At 34.8% G+C, this 27,199-nt stretch overlaps 1 protein-coding gene across 17 annotated transcripts in view; it reads right to left on the reverse strand.

Annotated features, from left to right (window-relative positions):
- Positions 1-27,199, reverse strand: part of Zbtb20 (zinc finger and BTB domain containing 20) — an 815,899-nt gene that overhangs the window by 341,021 nt on the left and 447,679 nt on the right. The window contains exon 10 of one of the 17 annotated variants that reach the window (XR_012447941.1): positions 1-17,493. This exon is cut by the window's left edge and continues 16,652 nt beyond it. The exons of the other annotated variants lie outside the window; for them this stretch is intronic. The gene's annotated coding sequence lies outside the window, so the exon portion shown is untranslated. The remainder of the gene's footprint in view (positions 17,494-27,199) is intronic. 17 annotated transcript variants of the gene reach the window in all.

Below are 27,199 nucleotides of genomic sequence, written 5' to 3' on the forward strand. Positions count from 1 at the left end.
TATCTCCTTTCCCACCTATGCGTCTTGATTAGCTTCCTGCCACTCTATGTCTATCACCTAAGAGGAGCCAAAAGGCTCTGTCATTCTTAACTGTTGTCATAATACTATCTGTAGTGGAGACCAAACAACCCCAAACCCATTGCCTTGTTGAAGAAATGTAATGTACTTTCCACAATCAAGAAATGCTTTGATATCCCTTGTCTTGGTAGAACCATCACAACAGTGATTCTCCTGTTATAAACCACAGTATTTCTATAACATCATAAAATACCTGTTAGACTTTCTTCCTATAAATTGCCTGTTTTCTCTGAATATAGCTAATTCACCTGGCAACAATGAATATTAGATACTTCTTTTTAAATCCAAACGGAAAGACACATGATCCTTCTTTGCTTATAAAAACAATGATGACTAACTTCAAAACTTTTTTATTATTTGGTGACTATGGTTCAGGATACCAGGAGTTTCAAGCTCACAATCTGAGAATAGTGAGTCTATAGTCCCATAATTTTACATACAGTAGGGACTGGTAAACTGGTCAAGGTGTTTTAAATAAAAGGGGGGTACTGTGGTCATCAAGTGCAAGGAAGGAGTAGGTAACTTAATTAAAAGGGGATTTAGAGTATCTGGAATACATACTAAACTGCTGGCTTTCTTTTCTTTCTTTCTTTTTTTTTTTTTTTTTGTGGTACTGGGGCTTGAACTCAGGGCCTTTATCTTGAGTCATTCCACAAGCCCTATTTTTGTGAAGGATTTTTTGAGATAGGGTGTCGTGAACTATTTCCCAGGGCTGGCTTCAAACCACGATTCTTCTGATCTCTGCCTCCTGAGTAGCTAGGGTTACGGGTGTGAGCCACCAGCACCCGGATATTGGCTTTCTTTTTAAAAACTCACATGAAATTCTCCTCAGAAATGCGACAAAGGAGAATGTAGCATCTCATTTCTATGAATAGAAATCCTAGAACATTGCTTTACTGAGAGATATCCTCTCTGTACCTTTTCCTATAAAATGAAAATACTAAAAACAGGTTAGGGCTGGGTAATACAGTTTTTAAAAATCAACAGAAAGAAAGAAAAAGCTACAGTGATATTCTAGATTACATATAAAATATTTAAAAGAGTAGAATGAAAAGTTATCTACTTTTTTTAAAGCTGCATAGAATTTTCCTTCTAAACTGAAGTAGTGCCTCTTAAAATGGACATAAAAAGTAACTTTCCTAGGTTCTTGTTAAGCTGGCACAATTGTAAACAAAATGTTTTTAAAGGAATGAGTAAACATACACAATTTTATTATTTCTAGAAACATGGATGTCATTTTACTAGAAGATAACCATTGAATCAGTTTATTCTGATATGAACCAAAATGTGATTTAATTTCAGGTTGCTAAGATGAAATACACTTGGAAATAAAATGGATTTTCCTATATTTACCAAATGACCACCTCTCTGTTTCTCTTCTACCACAGATTTAGGGCAGACTAAACTCCAGCCTATAAGTTACAGAGCTAAGTGAGACATTGTTTTGCCACTATTTTTTAAAAATTGTGAACAATCAAAACAGGTAACATGAGTGCTGTGGTGGATACTATCAGGGTAAAATTAAAACTAAAGGCCTTTACCTATTGGCTAATAATGATGCTTAGAAAATTATAAGCATAAAGATGCTATTTCAACTGCTATATTACATATTGAACTACTATATTCAAGACCTAGGAATTATTTTAGTGGGTATAGTATTAAAATGCTGAGAAACACATACTATTTTCAAAAGAAAATAACAAAATTTTATGTATTTATTATCCAAGTTCTTCAAAGAACTTTGAGAGGTCATAGGTTGTAGAGGACTGCCTGTTTTAGAATTGCCTCTGTCCTTCATAGGCTGTGTAACTCTGAGCAAGCTATTTAAAGTCTCAGCTCCCTAGTTTCCTTATCTGGAAGAATAGAATAGTAACAGCACCTACTTCCTATGATAACTATGAGGACTAATGAATTTCATACAGTAAACAGTAAGTTGCTTTTTGGAGTCTTTGGAAGTAATTGAACTCAAAAGCAAACCAGAGCTTTTCTGTTTGGCAAGTAATTTCCAATGTTCACTTCAGGGCTCTGACCTGCTAAAATCAGTGAAGTGAAGCTCTGTTTGTGTAATGACCATTTTCCTGCCTCAAAGCCAAGATGAATTTATCTGTTGATTTTAGCTTTCACTAGATCTCTCTTTAGCATGGTGCTACTAAGGGTAAGATATCAACTATTAAAGTATCTGAGGCAGGTAAAGGGGAAATTAGTTATTAAGTAAATAGGAGTGTGCCTGTCTGCCTTTCAGAAAGATAATCATAATAAGAGGACCAATAAATAAATAAAAACTATAAAATATACATCTGTGAAGAATATTAGAATCCCTTCTTTCACACAGAAGTCATTAAAAGAGACTCTGAGAAACTCCTAAATAATTTCACATTTAAAGACAGAATGTATCACATTTCTATGGAAGAACTCAGCTTTGTTCTCAGTTGAGAACTATTGACTTTCTTCAGTTAATATTAAATTTTTCTCTAGTCCATTGAAAACAAAAAACCAAATAGCAACAATAAACAATACACTGATAGTTCATGCCAGTAATGTATACTGCTAATTCAGTGGTTATGAACTGGGGGACATTTTTGCCATTCCCCTCTCAGAGGACAATTGGCAATGTCTGGAGACAATTTTAATGATCACAACTGTGGAGTGCTATTGGCATCTAGTGGGTAGAAGCCAGGAATACTGCTAAACATCCTACAGTGCACAAGACAGCCATTTATAGCCGTATCAGCAAAAGATTATCTGATCTAAAATATCAATAGTTGCTATTGAGAACCTTTATACAAGCCTAATCTCCCAGAATTTCTGGCCTTAAACTATCACTTACATAAATGTTTTGGATATTCAACTTATGAAATGGTCTGAGCTGAAGAATATGCCCAAGAAGAACACTACTTAAAATTTATATCTAGACAAATTTGGATACAATGCTAAGGAAACTGGTTAAACAAATTATTTTGCAACTAGTAGTTTGGTAACTAAGTATGCCAAATAATATAAACAGATAATTTTACCTTATTGCACCAACCAGATTAATGTCTTTTTTGAATTCTGCAGGAAGGGTGGGGACTAAAGTATAAAGTCGTGGGACTGTGCAACATTACCCTGCTATGGGATATTTTGAAATGGTTTATAAAAGTAATGGTCACATTTTTAAAAAGCTAACTCAAATCAGTTATGAAAAGTTACAAGTCCATTTTCTAGGATAGACTTTTTTCTACACACAGTATTTTCCCTATGTATCAAAAACATTCACGTGTGTAGAATATCACACTTCTAATACCACTCCTCTCTGAGGATGAATCGACCTAAAGCTATGAGTGTCAGACCATTTCTTTACAAGAGTCATTTTCAACTAGGCAAGTACACTGTGAGTTCTTAAGGCAAGTTTGAAATTTATTTTTTAAGTAAGCCACAACTATTCTGTAAACATTGAACCTAGTACTACTCACTCCACAGTTAAGGAATGTTGGTTACATATACAAAGAAGGACAAATATAAATGAAATTAGAAAGTCCAATTTGTGAAAATTGTTATTAATATGGCTAAAATTCCAATGTGACATTTTATTTTTGTAAGGGTTTCCCTGTGAGAGGTAACACTTGTTTTCCCAATGAAAAGATGCTAGAATACTAGGTCCTCATGGAATGTTTTTCCTCACCATCTTTGAAAACTCACTTAACTGTCTTGTTACTCCATTTTCCTGATTAATTAAATTAGAAATTTTAGAAAATTGTCTTTTCTCCAAATTTCAGGTTTAATTGACATTTTAATAATATTTTCAACTCTCAGATGCCAATAGTGCATTATATGCATATGTGAAAGTAGCATGATGAAACACATTAAAATGGGGAAAGAGATGAGAAAGAATAATGAGGGATTGAACATGGTCAAAGTACTTTATGTGAATGTGTGGACATATCACAAAGATACTCCTTTGTTTAATTAATATACACTAATAAAATAATGTTAGGAGATATAAACCTGAAGCTACATAGGAATAGAGTAAAGAAAACATAAATATTTTAGGGTGATTAAAAAATCTACACAAAACTGACATGAAATGTGTTCCACTAGAAATGATGAAAAGAATAGAAAATTATGAAAATAGAACCTATACTACATAATTTTCTGCCATAATTTCACAAAAGCTGATTCAATTAGATAATTTGATTAAGTGTTGCAATATTATCTGGCTATAGAAAGAGTAACTAACAAAGGGAAAGCTTAATACAAATGTTATCATATCTTCCTTTTCTACCTGTCTATTTTGATTAAATGTTATACTTTTAATGTCTTAATTATTTTATATGCTTTGCATTGAGTATAGTCTTCTTTGCTTAAGGATTAGGAAAAAGATTTTAGCAAGGTTGGGCCATCTGACCTTGGGCTCCTCTCAGGGATGGGGTCCACTTATGAACCCAGCTCACGATCATCCCTCACGATCAACCTCTCTAGGTTTTTGGCTATGTTATTCCAAACAATAATGAGTTTAATGGATTAAAAATATTATGAAGGAAGAAAAAAAAAAAAGAAAAGATGCTAGAAATTGACATTCAGAAGAGGTGTTTGCACACTGCCAGGCTATGATGATGATCTCTGTACTCACCCTCTTGCTTTTGAATTTTACTTTGGTTAGTGGAACTAGACACTAACCTGTATTGATGGCCTCAGAAAAACTGGCTTCAATTTATTTGCACTAAGATTCTTAAGAAATTGCCTCCCTGGAGGGCACTATGGATCCATATCTTACTGATAAGGAAACAAGATGAAACAACTGACTTAGTCACTTAGAGCCTAGAAACTCAATAATTTCTGAGAACACAATATCATTTACCCTCTTTTTTCCCATTTAAATTTCTATATTCATCTCTAAAACAGTTGCTCTTTCTATTTTAAGGGGAAGTTCTAGTATTAAAAGAATGAGGATGGGGAGGGTAGAGATTCTTAGGTTTTCACAGTAGTTCAATTCAAAACTGTTAAGTACCCCCTACAAGGAGACTACTACTAAAAATTACTTCTGGAACAAGGCACAGGGAGAGGTTTTAAAACGCAAGAAAAAAATAGGAAGGAAGTAGTAATGCTCTAATACTGTGAAAGATTCAGAAAAAAAAAAACCTTAATTCTGTTTTCAAGATGCTTATAATGTTGTTTTAGAGAAAAAGATTAATCTATGTAATATACCTGAAGAACAATAAGAAACAGAATAATTGAGTATAAAAATGGGTGGTAGAGGCAAAATGCTGTGTGGCAGCCATGTTTCTTACATCTTTTCCAACTCAGAGAAAAGAGACAATGGGTCAATGGCAATCTACTCTAGTTTCTATATTAGTTTCATAATAGAGTTATAATCCCATTACAAAGAACTTGAAGGAACTGTTGACATTTTTTGGTGCCCTCTAGTTTATTGTCTCAAGTATTACTTGAAATACCAGGCTCCACACAGCGATGTCTGCTCTAATGGTATTTGTTGACCAGTATTATGTTAGGGTTAGTCTGAATAAATGAGAATGAGCACTACATGGAATCAGTTAGATTTTGGGTAAGTAGGCTTGCATTATTTTTATGATGCTTTATTATTTTTAACCTACATATTTAAAGAAGGGCATTATCCTCAACTAATCTTGTTATATGAAACAATAATATTTATTAAGAGAGCTCTGTAAAGCCCAAAATGAGGACATGCAGAGGCGGATTTATTGTGAATTAAATGGAGCTTAAACTTTAGGGCCATTCACTTGCCTGGCCCATTCTAAGGCTCTGTTCTTAACTTTGCAAACATAGTTTTATATTCTTTTTCTTATATTCTGGAAAAATATTAATCTAACCTGGGTATAAGGCAGTCTTGAAGGGATCAAACCTGGCAGTCCTGAAAGACCAATTCTATAAAAGATACTTTTACAGAAAATCTATAAAATGTACTTTCATGAGAATATCTTATCAATTATATTTTACAAATGGATCCTCCTCTATGGTTACTATCCCCGCCTGCCAATGAGTAGATGCTATTTTGCCTCATCATTACAAGGCTATTGAATTCTTTAAGTAAAATCTGTCCACTCAGTGACTGGGAATTACCACTGTGTTTTTAAATTCAGAGGTAGAAGACAATTTCTAAGAATAAAACGTATGGTAGTGAAACACGCAAAAAAATTTCACTAGAACAGTAATAATTATTATCCATAGGTAGAGGATGTATGTATTTGCAAAAAGGAAGGGCACAGACATTCTCTCAATATAATTTACAGCAGTACTCACTGAAGAGTGTGGTTAATTTACGCAGACTGTGGGAATTTTTACCACTAGTAACTCTGAATATCTGTTTTTCTGGTTTTTGAAAACCCCAAATAACTCCCACATGTACCTCCAAACTCCACCATGGAATTCACACACTTCTCAGTAAGAAATTCAGAACAGAATACAAACTTTGAATCCACTGTCTGTCTGCAGTTTTTCCTATAATGCCTTGTCCCAGTTTTTGAAGAAAACTGAATAAAAATTAATTCAAGAAAAAAATGAATGAGACTGTCCTAAATGGAATATTAAATTGAAAAATAACAGTTAAATTGTTCATAACAATTTCCTGTTATATATTTCTCTCTCTCTTGGAAATGGAGTAAGAATGCTTCAAATAAAAAATGTAAAACCCATCCCATCTCATGTAAACAGGAAGCTCATTAAAAAAGTTGTTCTTGGTTTCCTGGCACAATCCAACTTTTATTTTGGTGGCAGCACCTATAAAGGAGAAGACTCATTTTGTAGGGAGGGTGAAATACTGAACATTGCAAATCCTTCAGGGACCTGCTGGATTGGTTAATTGATTGACTTGTTAGCCAGAGACAGCAAGATAGCTCTGAAACCAAGGATCAGACTGCAAAGAAAGATTTCTGCCCTTCCCTATAGTAATGATACTCTATGTCCAGGCATCACAAAGGAACTTGAGGTTTCAAAGAAGCCAAGATGCCAGTCAGTATGTCAGTGTAGTGCCTCATATGTACAGCTGAGTGTTCTCTCTTTTGTTTTACATTTACATCTTGTTTCATTTGTTTCTCTACTTACCCTTTCCTGGAAGAATTGTGCTATAATTTTAAAAGTATAGGTTTTAGAATTTGCAAATTTGGTTTCCTGTCCAGGCTCTGCCAAATAGTGTGACATGTGGCCTTCTTGAGCAATTATTTTTTGATGTGTAGAACAGGTGCTTACAATTCTTTTTTATCTCAAGTTTTTCAAAGCAAGAGTAAGCACCACCTACCTCAAAATCACCTGTGGTGAAAACCCAGGGACCCTTCTTGACCTATTAAATGAGAATCTCTTGTAGGCTAGACGGTCTTGGAATCTGATTTTAAATTCACCCCAAGTGATTTTTGTATACACAAAAGTTTTAGAACCACACACTACCCTTGTTCTGTATCATGATTAAACAAAGCCACAGAGGTGAAACTTATCTGTGAACTGAACATCATGGCATATATGTCTAGTGCTTTCATTAGTGTTATTCTCCAGATAGTTCCAAACACTAAAATAAGGACACAAGACCACTTTCCCAAAGATCTTGCTCCCAGCCATTCCCTGCCATGCCAGCAGCATTCTGCTTTATCTTCAGGTAAGCAGAACAGGTTCACTGGGGGCTTGGGATAGGGCTGAGAGTTGTAACATGGGTGACATTTCTGTAGAATTTCATTTATGTGACTATACCTACCCCACAGGATGATACAAGGATTAATTCTTATTTGGTAATTTACTGTGTGTAAAATGCCTTGAGCCCCTTAGAGGAAAATGCTATATAAATGTAAAATAATAATTATAATAATAATAACCTCAACTATTTAACCGATCAGTGAATTATCCAGAAGATTTAGGCTGCCAAGGGACAAAACTGAAACCATTATAAGTAGAAACACTTTGCATCATCATATCTCATAACTTTTATCACAGAAAGGGGGAACAAAGGGTGAAAATTAAGATAAATCCATGTTCTCAATGGATCACGAGCAAGGTTTCATGAAATGCAGGAAATGCAAAAATGACAGCTACATTGTAATTCTAACTCAGCCACAAGTCCTGATGTTTCGTACACTTTGCTCTTCTACTTGTATGGAAAATATCTCATCAGTGCAACATCTGATATTTAGCTTTACTAGGATACTTAACTGTATTTTTGCTTAGTTGGACTATATTCATAATATACCTCTTTTGGTAGGTAATACTTTTTCTATCTGAAGAGTATTGAAATTGTTCTGTGAGGTTCTAGGCAATGTTTAAAGTTCTTGTTTACAATCAACTTGATTCCTCATTTATATGCACTAAGAAATACAACACAGGAAACTGTGTTGTGCTTTTAGACCTAAATTTAGACAACTAAAATGTGCAAGGGGTAACTTTTCTCCTCAGGAAGAAAATATTGTGGTGAGTCAACTCACATAAACTTGGCTGTCCTCAGTTCTGATATTATTTGTTTTATGTTTTTACTAGTTTCATGGAGATCCTTCCATTGAAAGCTCAAGGTGCTGAACCCAGAACTTTCATATACTGAGTGTGAATCACCTAAACCACAAAAGCAAAAGAAAAGGCTACAGAAATCTTAATGGGAAAACTCCAGGTGCTCAAAAGCAATTGTTTAGTTACTCTACTTAGTTATGCATTATTCAAAATACTTTCTAACAATTTGGCCATAATGGTTCTTTTGTGAAGAACAAGCTTTGGGGCCTTGGACAAGTTTTAATTCTAGTTGTTTTATAGCTTACATACAAAATAGTTTCAGTGTGTAAGTAAAGAGGTACTGTATTCCATGCAACGAAGTTGGCATTGAATATTTTGAAAAGGACAGAAAAAACCAAAAACAAACAACAAAAAAGCAAAAGCATGTGGTACCTTGTTCTTTCTAATTATTAACTCCTAGTTCTGATAAACTCCTACCTTTACATTTTAAAAAATCTAATGTTGACTGAATAAAAACAACTATAAACCAAGGTGAACAAGTAACAGAGAATACAATCTAGCAGGAAAACTCAAATTTTCTTAAAATATCTGAAGTTTTCATCCATTTACATGGTAGAGTGATGAATGAATAAATGAATGAAGTAAAAAATATAAAAAGTCAGAGTTGTAACTGATTTTCTTTGCCTGAAGTAGTAAAGACTAGAAATGCCTTTTGATTTATAGAAAAGTAGCATGGAATACCTAATACTTACCCTGAGAAGCATCCCAAATGTGATATGTGCTTAAACACATGCATTCATAAATACACACACACATACCAAAAAATATGGGTGTTTGCTTTCTGGCTTCAAAGGGCCTTTGAAAAGGATAGACAAAAAAAAGTACATGTGATGAACTACTTCTGTGGGGATCACTAGTAAAGAACATGTCCAGTTAAGTGCTGTCCATAATAACTTCTACTATAAAATTTAAGAAAAACTTCATCTTTGTTTGACAGACAATTTTTCCTTCTGCATCATTAATGTAGCAGGGAGGAGGATCAGAAGAGAAACAGACAGGCCTGAGTTCTGATAAAGTAGCAGGGGGGAAGGGATGGCATAGCAGAGAGATAAAACCTAAAGAACCCAAACGTGAAGAAGGTCACATAGCGCCAGGGGGAGAAAGGCATTTAGCAGTGCGGTGAAGCCTATAGAGTTGCATGTAACCATATATGGGTTAAACCTTGTTTTTTAATTTCATTGCTTCTGTAACCTGCTTGCAAGGGTATAAAAGGTGAGACCCCTTTGTTCTCAGGACTCAGCCTTTGGACACGAGTCCACTGAAGTCTTTGTCGGCACAATAAAGCGTTGCTTTCTTGCCTCAGAGTCCCTTGTCTCTGCTCAAGATTCCTGTAACACTAATACCATAACGAATGCACTGGTCTTCTAGTCACCTTGGAATATCTTGCCCTTGCATCACAAGTTCAGCTGTTCTCATCAAAGTGGAAAAACTGACAGCATTGTGTGAAAGACACAGCCTAGGATAATTGCTCTGAGTAGTTCCCCTGTCAATGAATGGTATCATATTCTTCTCACGAATAAAGTTACTGTATTTTTTTGGGTGGGATTTCTATACACTTAGCCCCTAAGAACATTACTGTCCCTTTAATGAACTAAACTAAATGTGACAGTACAATCTATGCCTTAGTATTTCCAACACTATTTTTAAGTCTTTTAAAAAATATGCATTTTAAAAAATATCTTTATGTGTCCAGAGGAGGTAAAATGACAATAATTTTTTACTTGACATTACTATTTTCTTAAGGAGGCTAACTGGGAAATATCAATGAGCAGTCACAAAAAAAAAAAAAAAAGATCACATGAAGCTACCATACATACTCTGTTGCTGAATTTTTTTCACCTAACAATGGAATCCTCTGGCATAATGTATTTTCCTATCATGTTTGGTTGAAGCCCAGTTCTTGGGCTGAAAGACGAAAAAACATGTTTTAAATGTTCTAATAATTTAGACCTTTGAAATATTAGCGTCTCTTAAAATTTTGCTTGTAACTCAAGGAGAAAAACCCAAAGTATTTCAGTCACTAATAACAATAAAAGCAGCAACAATAACAATAATGATGTGGATATCAGCTAATATTTATTTAACTCTTAAATATCCTAGACACCAGGGAAATCATGTATGTAAACTCATTAAATCTTTACAAGTCTACCAGATCATACTATTATTTTCCCATTTTATTGATGAAGAAATAGAGGCACAAAGAGGTTAGAAACTTACTCAAGATCACACAGTCAGTATGTCAAGGAATCAGGATTCAAGCATAAGGAGACAGCCTAGGTTTGCTACATGAATTCAGTACTCCTCTGTTATACACAGGGACTACATTCCTAGATCAATCACCCAGGGATGGTTGAAACCATTGACAGTCCTGAAGTCTATGTACTGTTTTTTTCCTATACAGATATAACTATAATAAACTTTCATCTTTTCACTTAAAGGAAACAGTTTATGTTTCTTTTTGGATATACAAATCACTAGAATCACTACTTTTATGCTTTTGGGCCATTGTAAAATAAAATGAGGGTTACCTGAACACAAACACTGTGATACCACTACAATCGACCTGATAACTCAGACAGCTACTAAGTGAGAAATGGATTGGTAGCATATACAATGTGGATATACTAGACAGAGGTATGACTCACATCCTGAGCAGGATGCAGCAGGACAGCATGAGATTTCATTGTGTTACTCAACACAGCATATAATTAAAAATTTACAAAGTATTTCTGGAATTTTCCATTTAACATTTTCAACCTGTGGTAGACTAAAACCACAAAAAGGAAGACCATGGATAAGGGGAAATTATTGTATTTTAGTCCTTGAAGGTCCAGGCTTCCTTGCTTCCCTAAACCTCTTCCCCAACTGATTAGTTCATAGTGTTCCTTTTCTCTTCTAAAATTTACACACCCATTTGCACATACCCTGCTTTGAGTAAAACATTAGTTAAAACTCAAGTTCTTGAGTTAAGATGTAAAAGTTAAGCTCCAGATATTAGCAATGCTTAACTCTTCTGTGTCCTGGTTTCTTCCCGTGTAAAGCAGTAATAATAACAATCACAATTTCATATAGCCATTGTGAGTATTAAATTGAGTAATGTATGTTAGAGCTCCATGGAAGGTCAATGATTAATATGCATTAACTTACTGATTTTTATCTATTAAGACATATGATCTTTTTACCCAGTTAGATTGTATTTCTTCACAGAGAAATCATCAATATAAATCCTTTTGTCTTGTGTAGAGCTTCCCAAATATTTTATATATATATATATAAATATATATGCAGTTAAACTTTTAGATGTCCTTGGTACACTGCAATAACATGTATTAGTTAATTTAAATTTTATAACAACTTCATTGGGTCATATTTATATTCACTTATAATTTGAATATTTATACCGATATCTAAAAATTAGTGAGCACTTACTACATGCCAGAAACTCTGCCAAGTGTATTATGCCATTATTTCATGGAATCTTCCCCTGTGAGCCTTTGAATGAGTAGTTTACACAGGAGGAAATCCAAAGTCATAGAGCTCACCTAACTGATGAGTGCTTATAAATGTAAATCCTTAACCAAAACCCCATACTATATTCTAAATATTGAATTTAAGGTAGATGTTCAGTAAATATTTGTTCTTAATGAAGAATTAATTGAGTTCTTATTATTTCTGTTACCAGAAAGTTTGTGCTTACAACAAAAGAATGTGGCCTATTTAATATCATTCATTAATTAACTATTAAAATGAGATTTGTTGTAAGTTAGCCATATGATATCTTGGAAAATATTAAAAAATACTATGAATCTAAAACTTTTTCATCAAAAGCAATTAAAGATTTAGTGTCATTTCACTTACTGCAATTTTCTATGTCTACCCTTGTAAAACTCAAACTTCTTCCTCTCCCTGCCCACTCTTTCTATTCTTTTTTTAAGCCCAAGTTTCATAGTATTAAATTTATACAGATTTTTGCCCATAAGAAGCTTATATGTCAAGGCAGGGAACTGTTTTAATTATATTTACTCTTCATTTTGAATATATTTCTTTTTCATATCTGACAAAGACTTTTTTGAAGTGCCTGAAGAAAAGCAACCCGATTTAAAAAAAAAAAAAATCTTTCATGTACAATCTTTTGTCTGTAATAGTCTCATAATAGCTTAGAAATTTTAAAAGGAGGTTTAAGCTGTTTTTGTTCCTTTCAAATTGGCAAATTTTGATTTTTTTCACATGTTTGGATTTGCTTTAAAAATTAACAAACAAGAAAATAAGAACATATTCAACTTAAAAAATACACTCTTCATTGGTCCCTTGTATTACCAACTAATACCAGCATCACTCTGAAAACTGTTTCCATTCTTTTTCTAAAAAGAGCTTTTTAAAATGCACACACAGAATCCATACAAAGTTAGGTTTGCTATATTAAGTAGAGGAAAAATTTAAGGGCAATAGGAGACTGTAACCATTGCTGCCTCCAACTCTCCAGTCAGCTATCGGACCTTGTTACTATCTCCTTCACCTTCACAATGAATGTTTTGTCTGTGATGTTAAATAATGTAGATTTAAGGGATGGGCAATTCCAAAGTTTGTAGTTTTCAGGTTCACTTTGCAGAATCATTACTTCTTATGTATGACTCTTAAATTGTATTGAGTTGATAATTTTGAAAGGAAGGAATATTAATAAAGAAAACGTTTCTGAAATTCTGTCATTAATTATGGCTAAATTATGCAGAATTATATAAAATTTAATGACAAAGAAGATTATTTTGGATTTATTCAGAGTCCAAGAGCAAAAGAATAATCTTAGAAAGTTATCTTAATTTATCAATTTATTAAAGACATTTATTGCACATGTACTATGTACTAGGCATTATAACAGAGAATGAAAATACAAAGAAAAGTAAAATTAATTTATAAACTAGTATAGGGCATAGGGTATAGGTGTGGCTCATGAGAGAGGACAGAGATGACATGATAAAGTTATCAGAATCATCAGCTAATGTATCATCAGCCTCATGTATGGAGGCAACACACAAGTGCTTAACATGACCCACTTCACTCCTACTCTGCAGAAGAGGAATTAAAATCTTTTCTTGATTGATTATGAAGGGCTTTCTCATGAAATATAGAAACTTTAGCTCTTATTTGATATCTTTATAAAGGAAGCATTTTTAAGATAAGGAATACTGATAACCAGCTGTGATGGCATATGTCTGTAGCCCCAGCTACTTGGGAGGCAGAGGTAGGAGGATCATGGTTTGAGGCCAGCCAGCACAAAGATACTGTAAGACCTGATCTGAAAAACAAACTAAAAATCTGAAAGTACTTAGAGCATAGCTTAACTGGTAGAACACTTGCAATGGCATGTGCAAGGCCCTGGGTTCTCTCTCCAGTACCATACACACAAAAAATAATCTTTTATTTTCTTATTTTTGTGACTTTGTAGATCAAACCAAGGGCAAATTTTTGTCTTACAAAACTCTAATAGTTTTCTAATATGTCTTAGGTAACTCTAATATTGAATTTATTTGAGATATAGTAACTCTTTTTCTGGCTAAAATGTCCACTTACAAGGATATGGTTTTTGAGTAGACTGTGTTTCGTTTTTTTTGCAGTACTGGGGTTTGAACTCAGGGCCATCACCTTGAGCCACTCCACCTGCGCTATATCTTTTGTGAAGGGTTTTGTAAGATAAGGGTCTCATGAACTGTTTGCTGGGCTGGCTTCAAACCGTGATCCTCCTGATCTCTGCCCCCTGAGTAGACTGGTATATAATTCTTTAACAATGCAGAGTACATCACAAACAGAGTCCTATAGAAAACACAGTCTGTACATGTGGTTTTTTTTTTTTTTTTCTTTCCCTGGTGGTACAGGGTATGCATTTAGACCTCACCCTTGCTAGGAAGGCATCTACCACTCAAGCCACAAACCCAGGCCTTTTTACTTTATTTTTAAAATAGGGCCTCACATTTGTGCATAGGCCAGCCTGGACTGCAATCCTCCTCCTATTTACAACTTCTGTATAGCTGGGATATGCCAAGTGTATACCATCATTCCCAGCTTTTATTGGTTGATATGGGGTCTCATGAGCTTTTTTTGCCCACATTGGCCTTGAACTGCTACCTTCTACTAGCTAGGATTATAGTCATGACAACTGTGCATGGCTTCCATTTTTTTTTTAAGACATGTTTGGTGATTCCCACTACTTAAGCAGTAAAACCTCATCCTTAGAGTTCCATGATTTTTTCCTAAAAACTAGAGCTTCATCTCCCACTACCCCCTCACATGCCCTAGGGTTTTACAACACAAGTTCCTTCACCTCTCTTCAAACATACCAAACCTGATCCCAGAGTCGTGCCTTCATTCTCCTGATGTTCCCACAGCTTAGAGTGCCTATAATTTTTTTTCCATTGGGTGAAAACCTCATTCATTTGTCAACATTTATTTGAAATGTTACTTCCTTCTAAAAGTTTTCCTTCTCACTCACCTTAGAATCAACCATTTTCTCTGATTTCCCATACCTTCTTGCCTATTCTTCTATAACAGCATCTATTTCCTTCTGCTTTATATGGACAGTTTCCAAGTCTCTCTCCTTCTAGAATCTAGCTGGTTAACACCCTGAAGGTATTGGCCTTGAATCTTTCATCTGAGTTTCATAAACAAAATAATAAAAGAAGCACTGTGTATTGATGTGCATGGCCAAGTAATGATACACAAATGCTACAATGTCATAACCAAAGCTCAGGAACTGTTAGATGAATAAGACAGTAATTCATTCAATAATTCACTCTTTTTCAATCATTCACTCTTTAGTTTTTCATTCATTCAATAATTTTATATGCTTACAGAAGAAACTAAAGGCTGCTTTACAAAAAATGTTTTCTGTTCATTTGAATAAAATTCTTACAAATCAATGGATAAAAAAGGAAAATCTATTGTCTGATAATGACTGTTACTGAAACAAACAATGGGTAAATAAACAGAGTATAGACCATGCTAAAGTCAGGAAAACTGGTGATAAAATGTAGATAGCTGGGAAGTATACCAGTTCATTACTTAGCATCAGTGCCACCACATGGTCTCTAGGCGTTTTTTGACTTATAATGTATGAGTACCTGTGGAACTGGCAAAATATGAGTAACCTGCCTAGTGATACCAGTTATTAAAACAAATAAAACAATTTAATAGTAATGTAAGGGAGAAATGACTAACATTTACAGAGTTATTTATTGTCTAGGCAAGGTAGTAGATTCCAAACATATACTATCTCATTTAAACACTCATCAAAACAATAAGATGGCTAGCATTTACTCATTTAAGAGAAAACCATAACTGAGTATAAGAACATAAACTAAATTCCCAGAGGCCACATTATTTGAAGGCTGGGGAGGCAGGACTAGAAATGTAAAGCCCTTAGTCTTTAGCATTTATATTACATTGCCTCTTCGTAAAACTTACTTCTGTACCAAAGAAGTCGAAATCAGTGTAGATTTGTATTTTAATAGAAAAGCTAATGGACAAGTAAGATTTAGTCATTGAAAGATAGAAAATAATAACTAATACTTAGTATTTACTAATGTTCTAAGCATTTTGACGTTATTCATTCATTTAATCCTTAGAACAGATTTTTATGGAGGTTGAGTGCTACTCTTACCATCATTACCACTTTATGATAGAAAATAAAGTTAGAGAGAAGACAAAATTTCACAAAGTCACAAAGCTAGTTAGCAGCTGGGCAGTTGGACTTTACAGACTAAGCTCACAGAGTTTACTCATTACGTTATAATGTCTCATTAGGTCAACAGGCTATTAAATGAAATGGCTTAAATAAAGTTCCAAACACATGGCATGGCACAAAATAGGCCTTCATCAAATATTAGCTACTTTCTTTTTCTCTGGTTTCTCAAATTCTATAATTATAATCACAACAATAATAATATCTTTAGTTTTAAAGTACATTTGCTTTTTAAAGCTTTGCTTTAGATCTGATTTAAATTTCATAAAAACAAGATAGTGAATGTTGAATATACTAAACTGTCCTAAACAGATCTTGAAGATTACTTAAAGACATAGGATGTTTCTTATAAAGTAGGTTGCAGGAACAGAGTAGGGTATAAAAGTGTGCACAGTGTATCACAAAAATGCATGTATACATAGAAAAATTATTAGAGAGGTATATCCCCAAAATTTGAAGGCAATTGCTTCTGGATGATTGTGGGTGATTTAATTGTCCTCTTTATAGTTTAATCTGCTGATTCTAAAATACCTATGAATTCTTTTCGTAAGAAAAAAATTAAAAAAGAATAGCTAGGACAGGTCACATTCCTATTTTAGAGATGATAATACTGAGGGGAGAACATCAATAGAACTGAATGTGATTTCATTCTTGTTTAGTGACAGAGTTTGAGTAGATTCCTGAGCGCTTTATTTCTGACTCTTACTATTTAGTTGTTACCATTATTGAGGAGCTCAAAAGTAATCTAGGAAGAAAGACTAGGAAGATGGTTAGAGACATGTTGATTACAAATGTGCTATCAGGCTCTACTGAAAAGTTCCTACACCATACAAGGCTTCTTAAGTTGTTTATTCAAACTATTTGCTTCTGAGTCCAAAGCAATACTATACACGTGGTAGATTGTATTATATTCTTTAATTCTTTATTTGCTTTCTATAATAGAACTTTACATTCATGCACCTTACCATGTAGCTTTGCTGTAACTCTCAGTTCAGCAGGTGTTCACATGGAGGTGCAGTATAAATCTCTGTCTCTTGAATCTGAGCTTTGTTAAGTGGCTTGCTTTGACCAATGGAATATTAGTAGACACCACATGATCTAAGACTTCAGACGTTGTTGGGGGAGGGGAAAGTTCTATAATTGTCAATCCTTTATCTTCCCAGATTAAAGGTTGGTAAACTTTTCTAAAAGTAAGGGAGAAAAGAATTTTTCACAGACCATAGCTAACACATAATACCATGTTTTTTTTTTTTTTTTTTGCACTAACCTGGGGACAAAATAAACTCTCTGGAAATTTCAGGGGCTTCTTCTTCTTGTGACACTCTTAATTGTTCACCTTTTTTGATTTTGCCTGGGAGGATGCCATACCAAAGTGATTATCTTGTTCACCTTGCCCTGTGAGTAATCCATGTGTTGGACAATTATGTACAGGAAGAGTGTTTCAAACTTTCTGTCTCATTGCCATTAGTATTCTGGAGCCTCATTAGTATGTTACATGGAAGGTGGACTCTTCCCTGGTGCTAATTATGTATTTAGTTTCCTGTGTGTCTGGAAAGAAATGTTTGAACTACTTCAGGGAGCTTTTCCAAAAATGGCCACCTTTTTGCATTATTTTACCATGATTGGGCTTATTGAAAAATTTCCTGACATTCTAAATTCATGGAAATAATTTTTTTTGGTTTGTAGTTTATTTTTACTAAAACAGAAGAGAAATTGAAAAAGTTTAAGGGTTACATAGGAATGTATTAAGCTTAAAGGCTTTCAATGTAAATTAATCTGTTTTATAGAAAGTTATTTGTAAGCATCTAGAGAAGCATTTCACCACGTTGACAAGCTCTGCATTAGATAACCCTGCCCAAGGAGCTCCTGGGTTTCTATAAGAAGGAAGGCCAATTTATTTTGCAATTCACCAAGCAGCAGAGGAGTTTTCTGGAGAATGTTGATTTAGGGGCTCAAAACACAATTTAAACAATAGATACTTCTGATGTTACAGAAGAGTTGATAAACCCTTCATTCCTTCAGCATAATGTATAAAGGAAAGGATTGTATTGCTAATCCCTAAAAATGTGGTGGGGCAGTGGTGAGTAGGTTATAGTACCTTATATATACATATGTGGCTTTCCTCTGACAATGAGCTAGCAAGCCTAAAATAAATAAATAAAAGAACCCCAAAGGCCTTTTAAGTTCTATCCTAAGACATCAAATTTAGTTGCACAGAAATCAAAAGTCAATATTTACAAAGCTCTATCTATCTTATATTCTGCCTCCTTTTTCTTTTAGGCTTTTTCTTCCCTTTTTCCGTCTCCCCTATTCCCTTGATCTTCAACTTCAGTCTTTTACCCATTGCTCTCATTTCCCAATGACCCGTCCTCTTTAGTCGCTCCAAAATCTGTTCATCTGGCAATAGGCTTCAGTGATAGAAAAGAAAGGGCCCCAAACAAAGCCTACCTCCAAGACAAGGTCCTCCAGAGGGTGGTGAATGGCAGTGGGGTACAGCCTGAGGACTGAAAATGCCCATGGCACTGGAGCTCTCAGCTCCACAAGTGATTAGGCTTCAGCAAGCTTGATAGCTATATCAAGTCTAGTGATTTCAAAGCTTTCATGGGCTGACAAGGACTTGCTAATTTCAAACTTTCTAACCAATTATAATCACAAAGAACTCAGGACAATAATCAGTGAGCAAAATGAAACTGCTGGAGTGAAGCAGCCCTCTGCAGGTTTCACTCTTGCAGCTCTGCCATGCAATGTGCAGCTGGGACTCTGCTTCAGTAAGTAAATAAAAATACACTATAAAACACAAACATGCACAATGGATCCTACTTGTCTCGTTCCCAGCAGTGGGGTATGTAGGAACCCTGTCTTGAATTTAGCCCATTAATTTGTGATGGTGTTAATTAAAAACTTTTGATGTTGGTTTCAATGGAAAATACCTCAGTGTTTCCTTTATTGAAATACCAAGTTTCAAGTCTTGGTTTATTAGGTTAAGCTCTGTCAGCAGTTAGACCAACATAAATGCTTTTCATACCATCTGCTTTGACCGAAAAAGAATAGTAATAATAATAATAATAATAATAATAATAATAATGATAGCAAATGAAAAGAAAGAAGAAAAACTGCTCAGGTGGAAAACTCCCTTTATTTTAGTTAATTTTTAAGGACTAAACTGAAAATCCAGGTTTCTGAATGTAGAACACATGATTTTTTAAAAATCTTTTTCAAATCCTTACAGAACATTCAAATCACCCAGTTGTCTAGGACCTGAATTTTTTATATTTTAAAATGGAGAAAGCTGCTTAAAATAAGTGAATCAGCTGCTAAGTGATTTCTCTCTGTCTTTTTTCTCTACTCTTTTCTGAAAGGCTGAAAAAATGCTTCAAATGGTGTATGCAATTGATCTGTGTGGAGTAAGAAGCTTAATATAATTACTGAGGACTCAGACTTTCTATTTAAAAATAAGATAGGACAGGTAATAGGAACTCTGAGTGGTTTGTATTCATTCCTCATGGGATATGGGGAATGTTTTCAAATGTTTAATCCACCGATCAAGGTAAGGGGCGCAAAGTAGTTACTCAGATTTCTCTGTCCTCCTGGAAACCCAGGGAAGCCTGCACAATCTAGAAAGCAATGTAAGAGGATAGTGTGAGAGATGCTATGCTGGAGATGAGCAAATAAAACATCTGTCTCCTCTGTCCAATACTTTTGTGAGGTATCAAGCAAAGTATGGAATATTCTGATTGGTTTTTAAAGTTCTTCTCCCATTTTATTTTTTAACCAATCTTCCCCTTATACATGGGGGCTCTTAAGAGCCCCAAAATGTGTCTCACAGATACCTTTTCTCTTTTGTGTTTTACTATGCCTAGCTCCTCTGTCATTTTTCATTTCCCAACCTGTTTATTCATACTGTGTGCAGTATCAACTGAATCCCTGAAAGACCACAAAACCCTCTTTTTATTTTCTCTGAAGGTCTTCATCACTTTTTTTCTTGTTAGGATCTACATAACTCTAAAAAGGATGAAGTTCTCCAGAAAGACTAACCATTTTGGTAGCTCTTCTTTCCTTCCCTCCCTAACTGCAGGCTGCTTTGACCTTACCTCTTGAAACAGTTTACAGAACTGGCCTCTGAATCTGACAGGACATGATAGTGGTCCTTCAACCAGAGCAAGATCAACAATGACACAGTATAAAGCATGTGAGGAGAATATACAGAACAACAGAACTAAAACTCCGTAAGATTAGAATAGCCATCATTAGCAACACCACTACCAACAGGTGTTGGAGAGGATGCAGGGGAAAAAGGAACCCTCTTACACTGCTGGTGGGAATGTAAACTAGTACAACCTCTCTAGAAAAAAATTTGGAGGCTACTTAAAAAGCTAAACATTGATCTACCATATGATCCAGCAATACCACTCTTGGGGATATACCCAAAAGAATGTGACACAGGTTACTCCAGAGGCACCTGCACACCCATGTTTATTGCAGCACTATTCACAATAGCCAAGTTATGGAAACAGCCAAGATGCCCCACAACTGATGAATGGATCAAGAAAACGTGGTATCTATACACGATGGAATTTTATGCAGCCATGAAGAAGAACGAAATGTTATCATTCGCTTGTAAATGGATGGAATTGGAGAACATCATTCTGAGTGAGGTTAGCCTGGCCCCAAAGACCAAAAATCGTATGTTCTCCCTCATATGTGGACATTAGATCAAGGGCAAACACAACAAGGTGACTGGACTTTGATCACAAGATAAAAGCGAGAGCACACAAGGGAGATATGAGGATAAGTAAGACACCTAAAAAACTAGCTAGCATTTGTTGCCCTCAACACAGAGAAACTAAAGCAGATACCTTAAAAGCAACTGAGGCCAATAGAAGAAGGGCACCAGGAAGTAGAGAAAAGGTTAAATCAAGAAGAATTAACCTAGAAGGTAACACACATGCACAGGAAATTAATGTGAGTCAACTCCCTGTATAGCTATCCTTATCTCAACCAGCAAAAACCCTTGGTCCTTCCTATTATTGCTTATACTCTCTCTACAACAAAATTAGAGATAAGGGCAAAATAGTTTCTGCTGGGTATCGAGGGGGTGGGGGGGAGAAGAAGGGGGGTGGGGGGAGGGGGGAGAAATGACCCAAACATTGTATGCACATATGAATTAAAAAAAAATTAAAAAAAAAAACCTCCATAAGAGAAATAATTCTGAGCATATCACACGACAGGAATCTATGTGTTCACAAAATTTATGAATATCCCCAGAATAAATTAATAGGTGATATTGCCTACAAAGGACTAGTAAATGCAAATGAACTATCAGATATGTAGCAAATAAATGCATTTAAAGATGATTTCCAGTTGAAATGATTTTTTTCCTAGAGACCAAGTTTCTGTTAAACTTAATCCTTACTCTATTCCCTCTCCAGCAGCAGAAACATCTGGTCGGTTTTAGATTCCCTTTGGATTTCCAACTTCAAAGGGAATTATAAAGAATAACAAATTCATGTACCGGCACTAAAAAAATAATAATAAAAAAAAAAGTAGAGCAGCAGGAGAGAATGGTAAAATTGTCCTTATTTGACTGCAAGTGACAGGCACCACAGGCAAAACTATGAGAAAAGCAAAGGCAAGATCATTGGATGACAACCAGAGTTCCTGAAAGGGACTGAATCTTTGGCTACATGCAAATATGCACAGGGCCCAATATAATCCATCAGGATATTTCTCCTGGCTTAAGTGAATATAATTTTAAAAATAAAAGAAATTGGAAAGGAAGGAAAAAATGATTCAAATTTACCTATCACAAAGTTTGTTGAAATAACAAGTCAGCAAAAGTTTGTTCTAGGTATGACATGGAGATAATCTTGAAGATCCATATAAACTTTGGGTTTTTATTTGATCTGGCAAAATCTGTGTGAGTTCTGATTCTAGGAAGGGCTAGATAAGCCACTCTAGAAGTAACTCAGGCTCCCAAGAGTCCATTAGGCTCATCACATCCTTGTAAAAGTTTGGCCCTCCAAGAACCTCAAAGGGGTAGTTTCTGTTTCTTTCTTGTTCTGGGTTCTTGTCATCAAAGAGATGACCAGAAATCAAAGTCTTCCCTGAGTGAAAGAATAGGATTTGAATGAACTGTTGATATTTGTAATTGTGTCAAGTTGTGTTTGACACCACTTTCTCAAACTGGATTTATTGTTCTCCTCTATCATTTTTCTAGCAAAACTGAAACACACTCTCTGCAGTGCTGATCTTGATGTAATCAAACATGAGAAAATGAGAATAGCTAGAGAAAGTATAATTTTGCCATTGTCATTACCTCTTATAAACAGCCTTTCCTTTTTCCTGTTTTATGTGTAGTGTGTACAGCAACAACAATAAAAATAAACAAAGACATGATTAACCAATCAACTTGTTTGTGGACAAAGAAAGAGAAATAGTTAAGGGCTAAAATATCTTTAAATAATTAATTACAAGAGTCTTTAAACTTAGTATTTACAAATACATTAGATTGATTCATAGAGTGGCCATCAAATACTCAGAAAGCAAATTACTTTTGACCATAAGGAGTTTGTCCATAATAGGTCAGGAATGCTCACAGTGGAGAACAGAACATATAGAACCACTTCCCTATGGAGCTTAGCATGGTTCCCAAAAGTGAGACCATCTCCATAGCTCATTGTGCATATCACAGACTAATTAGGAGGGGAAAAAAATGAAGATTTCTTCTCAGTGTTACAGAGTAAAAGAATTGAGCTGGCTACAGAATCATCACCTTGATATGTACCTTGAATATGGTTTTCATTCTTCCCTTACCACTCCTACATGAAGCAGAATCACTAGAAATATCTCAGTGAGGGATACCATAATCCTTATCCTCATAGGAACTGTGCCTGATGGCATGTCACATAGCTAACAAAGATTGCCAAGAAAACATGCCAGCTTTAGCATCAAGAAACAAGGACCTGATGATCTGAACAAACTTTTTTTTTCTTTTGTGACTATCAACATTGTAGTTCTGAAATGAAAATCCAGGCACAGAGGGGTACTTGCAAAGGATTCTCTGCCCTAATAAGCAGAATCATCCAAACTATGGTTCTGAACCTACCTAGGAGGAAGGAGGTAGAAAGTGTGGAATACTTTATTCTAAGAAATGTTGTTTTATAGATTGAGGTCACAGATATAACAACTGAACAAACACCAAAGACAATAAACATAAGGAAATGAGTGCACACACACACACACACACACACACACACACACACACATAGCAGGAAGAAAATAATATTACTAGTAATAATTATTATTATTGTAGCTGTTATTATGATGAGGCTTTGATGACTCACTTGGATATATGGCATAATATGCAACCTAGAAAGACTCCTGGATTAGCCTATTTTTCCCTGTAAAAGGCAGCCTACAGTCTAGGTTTATATGACAGAAGACATATAACCAACACCGCACATAAGAAAGGGATGCAGAAAGAAGTGAAGAAGAATTATGTATTTATTGTAGCTGTTGTGTTGTTAGTATCAATCTTAAAATAATGATGAGCATGTTAAGTACAGGTATTTGGGGTCATGGTAAAATATCTTTACAGTTCTAAAATAGTACATTGGCTAGTTCTCACCTATTTTTCCTTGTGATAACCTGCCTGAATGCCAAGCCATCAGATACATTTCTGACCTTTGCCAATATTTTAATGATGATGATGCCAAGCTAGTGTAAAGGAAAAACAAATGTTTAGAGGACTAAGGGGAAAAAAAGAATTGAAAAGAAAAAGAATTTGTATTTTTTATATCATCCAGTCAAGGCAAATTTTACAGATGCTCTCTCTTTGCTTGGGATAGTTTATTGCTTATGTTATTACTTTCTGTTTTTTTCCATGTGCTTTTTTTCTGCCAGCTTTGGCTGAAAATATTTTGTATATGTCCATACTATAAACCATCATATTTTTCTAGAGATTTAGTGTAGTGGAGATATTCTTTTTTTGCTTTCCCAAGGGTTAAGCACATCAATATTCTACCTACTCACTTTCGAGGCCAATGGAAAATGTGCTCCTAAGATTAAAGAGACCAGTGTAACACATAAATTTAGTTTATACTGAGGCAGTATGTTACTTAGTTACTCACATCCTGAATTTCTGATGAGAGTAAAACACCTGTTGGACATCAAATTGCTACTGAACAGTCACTGACCTACAATTCAGAGATAGTGAGACAGGACAAAAATCTAAATATAGATTCTCTAAAGAAATCCTAATTTACACAGAATTCCTCATCTATGGAGCTCTTTGTGTGAAGGATCTGGTCTAGCCATAGAAACCTAGCTCATACAAGGTTCTCTATAAGAGATCCTCAAAACAATGTAGAGCAATATGCTCAGGCATTATTCTTCCCCTCAGTGTTTTTAAAAGATGTGATTCAGACAATTATATAATTTTCCCCTTTTCCAATTTCTTAAGAGTCCCAATATACCCATCCCATGCTTTCCACATCTGTCAATAAACCTTAAAATGATAAACTTTTGAATCAGTGTTAAATTTGATTTAAGTCAGTTTGCTATATTTATCTAGTATATGAATTGGTTGCAGCTAGATGGGAGTGCAGCTAGACTAAGGTTCTAAGTAGTCAGAGGACTATGTTTTCCCTTTACCTCAGATAAAGAATTATATACAAAATATCTATATATCCAATAATGAGTATAATTATTGTTGCAGAGGTCTGGCATGCAAACCACTTTTAATTTGTGTCAAGTAAAAAAATGCCTAAAGAAAAAGCTTCCCAAGAAACCTGGCCAAGTCTGAAATGTCTCACTAGTCAACCAAATCTGCCCTTTGGCTTACATATATGCCTAAGAATATCATGAAATGCACTGATGAAATTTTATAATCAATTGCTACATATTAGAAAATAAGATATCAAGACACTAAGAAGAAAAATATTACTATTTACAATGATTAGAACTGTTTATCTGAATGTTTTTAACATTAACATGTAAAGATGTCCTGATGAGCCTGAAATTTTAATGAATTAAATGTGGTGATGTCTAGGGTTTGCTTCAAAATAACATGGCAGTATAGTGGGCAACTAACAGGCCTTGAGTTAATCATTGTAAAAGCTGGATGATGAGTACATGGGAGCTCATTATAGTCACCTGTCTATATTTGTGTACTTAAAATTTTTCATGAAATAAACTTAAAAATGTATACTAACGTGAATTTTCATTAATTTACTATATATTAACTGCTTCACTTGCTGTTTATACTTAAGGAATTGGAGATATGAAAAGTTAAAAAAATGCTTTTGTTGGCAATATAGGTTAGATGAGCCATTCCTTTTTAAGGACAGCATATATTTATTTAAAATGTCTATAAGGGCTATGTAATTATACATAAAATTCTTAGGTTAAATTCTGAAAGCAGGACACAAAATTATATAGAAAGTATGATTTCAGCATGTTTAAAAATAAATCCTCAGGGGAAAATGAGAGTAAGAAAATACATCAAATGGATATTAATGGTTGGATTTAAATTATGGAAATAATTACTTTAATTTTTCTTCATTTTACTCCTATGTATTTTTCCAAATTATTTTTAATGAGCATGTATCATTTTAAAATGAAAATAAATATTTATTCATTAGTGGAAAAGATGGTCTTCTTTCCCAAGGAGCTTTTCATTTACTAAAACAGAGTAAGCACACAGCATTGCCCTTATAGTTTAAATCTTCATACCTAGAAATGAAATACACCCATTGGAAAAGAAACATCAATACAGATTTTATCTGATCATAGAAACATAAAGAGTTTTCTGTATGTTGGAGAGAGACAAGAGAAGAAACCACTTCTTTGCAAACCAGCAAAAAGTGTGAAATTCTGGCCCTTTTATGATGAGATCATTTTGTGATGAATGTAAAGGGAGTGACAAATTAAAATTACCAAATAAGCCTGTCCCTTGAGCTCCCAAGGCTCCCACTGATAGGAGTTTCTCTTTGGGCAGCATAACAAGTAAAGCTTGTGTGTATGGAGGGAGACAGAGTTAGGATTCTACAGGCTCATGCTGAGATGGACACACTCAGAGAGATAGAGATAGATGAGCAACAGAACTAGAAACAACAACAAAGCGACAACTATGGGTTATGGGCACTGGATATGGAAAGTCCCTATCGAAAAGCTATCTTTATTACCCTAAGAGATTATTTTCCTCATTTAATGCACATTCATAAAAAGTGAAGTCAAGAGTGTAACTTTTAAAGGTTTGGATGAATATAGTGCTCATGACTAAGCAGGCCTGAATGGAGTCAAGCAGAAAACAATCAGATTCCAGGCAAGTCACTTCTCTTCTCCTCCCTCTCCAGTATATTTGCATGTACAGTTCAGTGTAGACCACCATCTAGGAAACTCAGCTATTTCAGTCTCCATTTGACTTGATGATGCTCTACCAGTATACCTCAGTGCTGCCCTTGTTTGCTTATTGGACAATGAAGTACCAAGAATTACTCTCTGAAAATTCAACAATGCTAATTTTTTTTTAATTTAAAAAAATTCTCAGTAAAAGACACAGAAATAAAACTTTAAACCTGTGTTCACTGGTAGCTCTGATCTTGGTGATCTTACTTAAAGATGTAAAGATGGAAGGTAGCATTACTCATACCCCTAAAGGGCATTTCCCCTTTCTGTTTATGGCTACATGTAAGAGCAGTCACACCTGCTTTTAAGGATGATGTAATTGAAGCAAATGCATCTCAATTTTGCAGAATGTCATAGAATACAAAGGGAAAGTTCAAAGTATCACAGAATGTGTTTGGAGGGTTTGTGTGTATTTGTTTAATGCCCAAACATCCAATGTTCCACACAGGAAACATCAGCGCCCACCTTCACTCTATCCCCCTT

Source organism: Castor canadensis, chromosome 5 (assembly GCF_047511655.1).
Source record: "Castor canadensis chromosome 5, mCasCan1.hap1v2, whole genome shotgun sequence".
Taxonomy (NCBI): domain Eukaryota; kingdom Metazoa; phylum Chordata; class Mammalia; order Rodentia; family Castoridae; genus Castor; species Castor canadensis.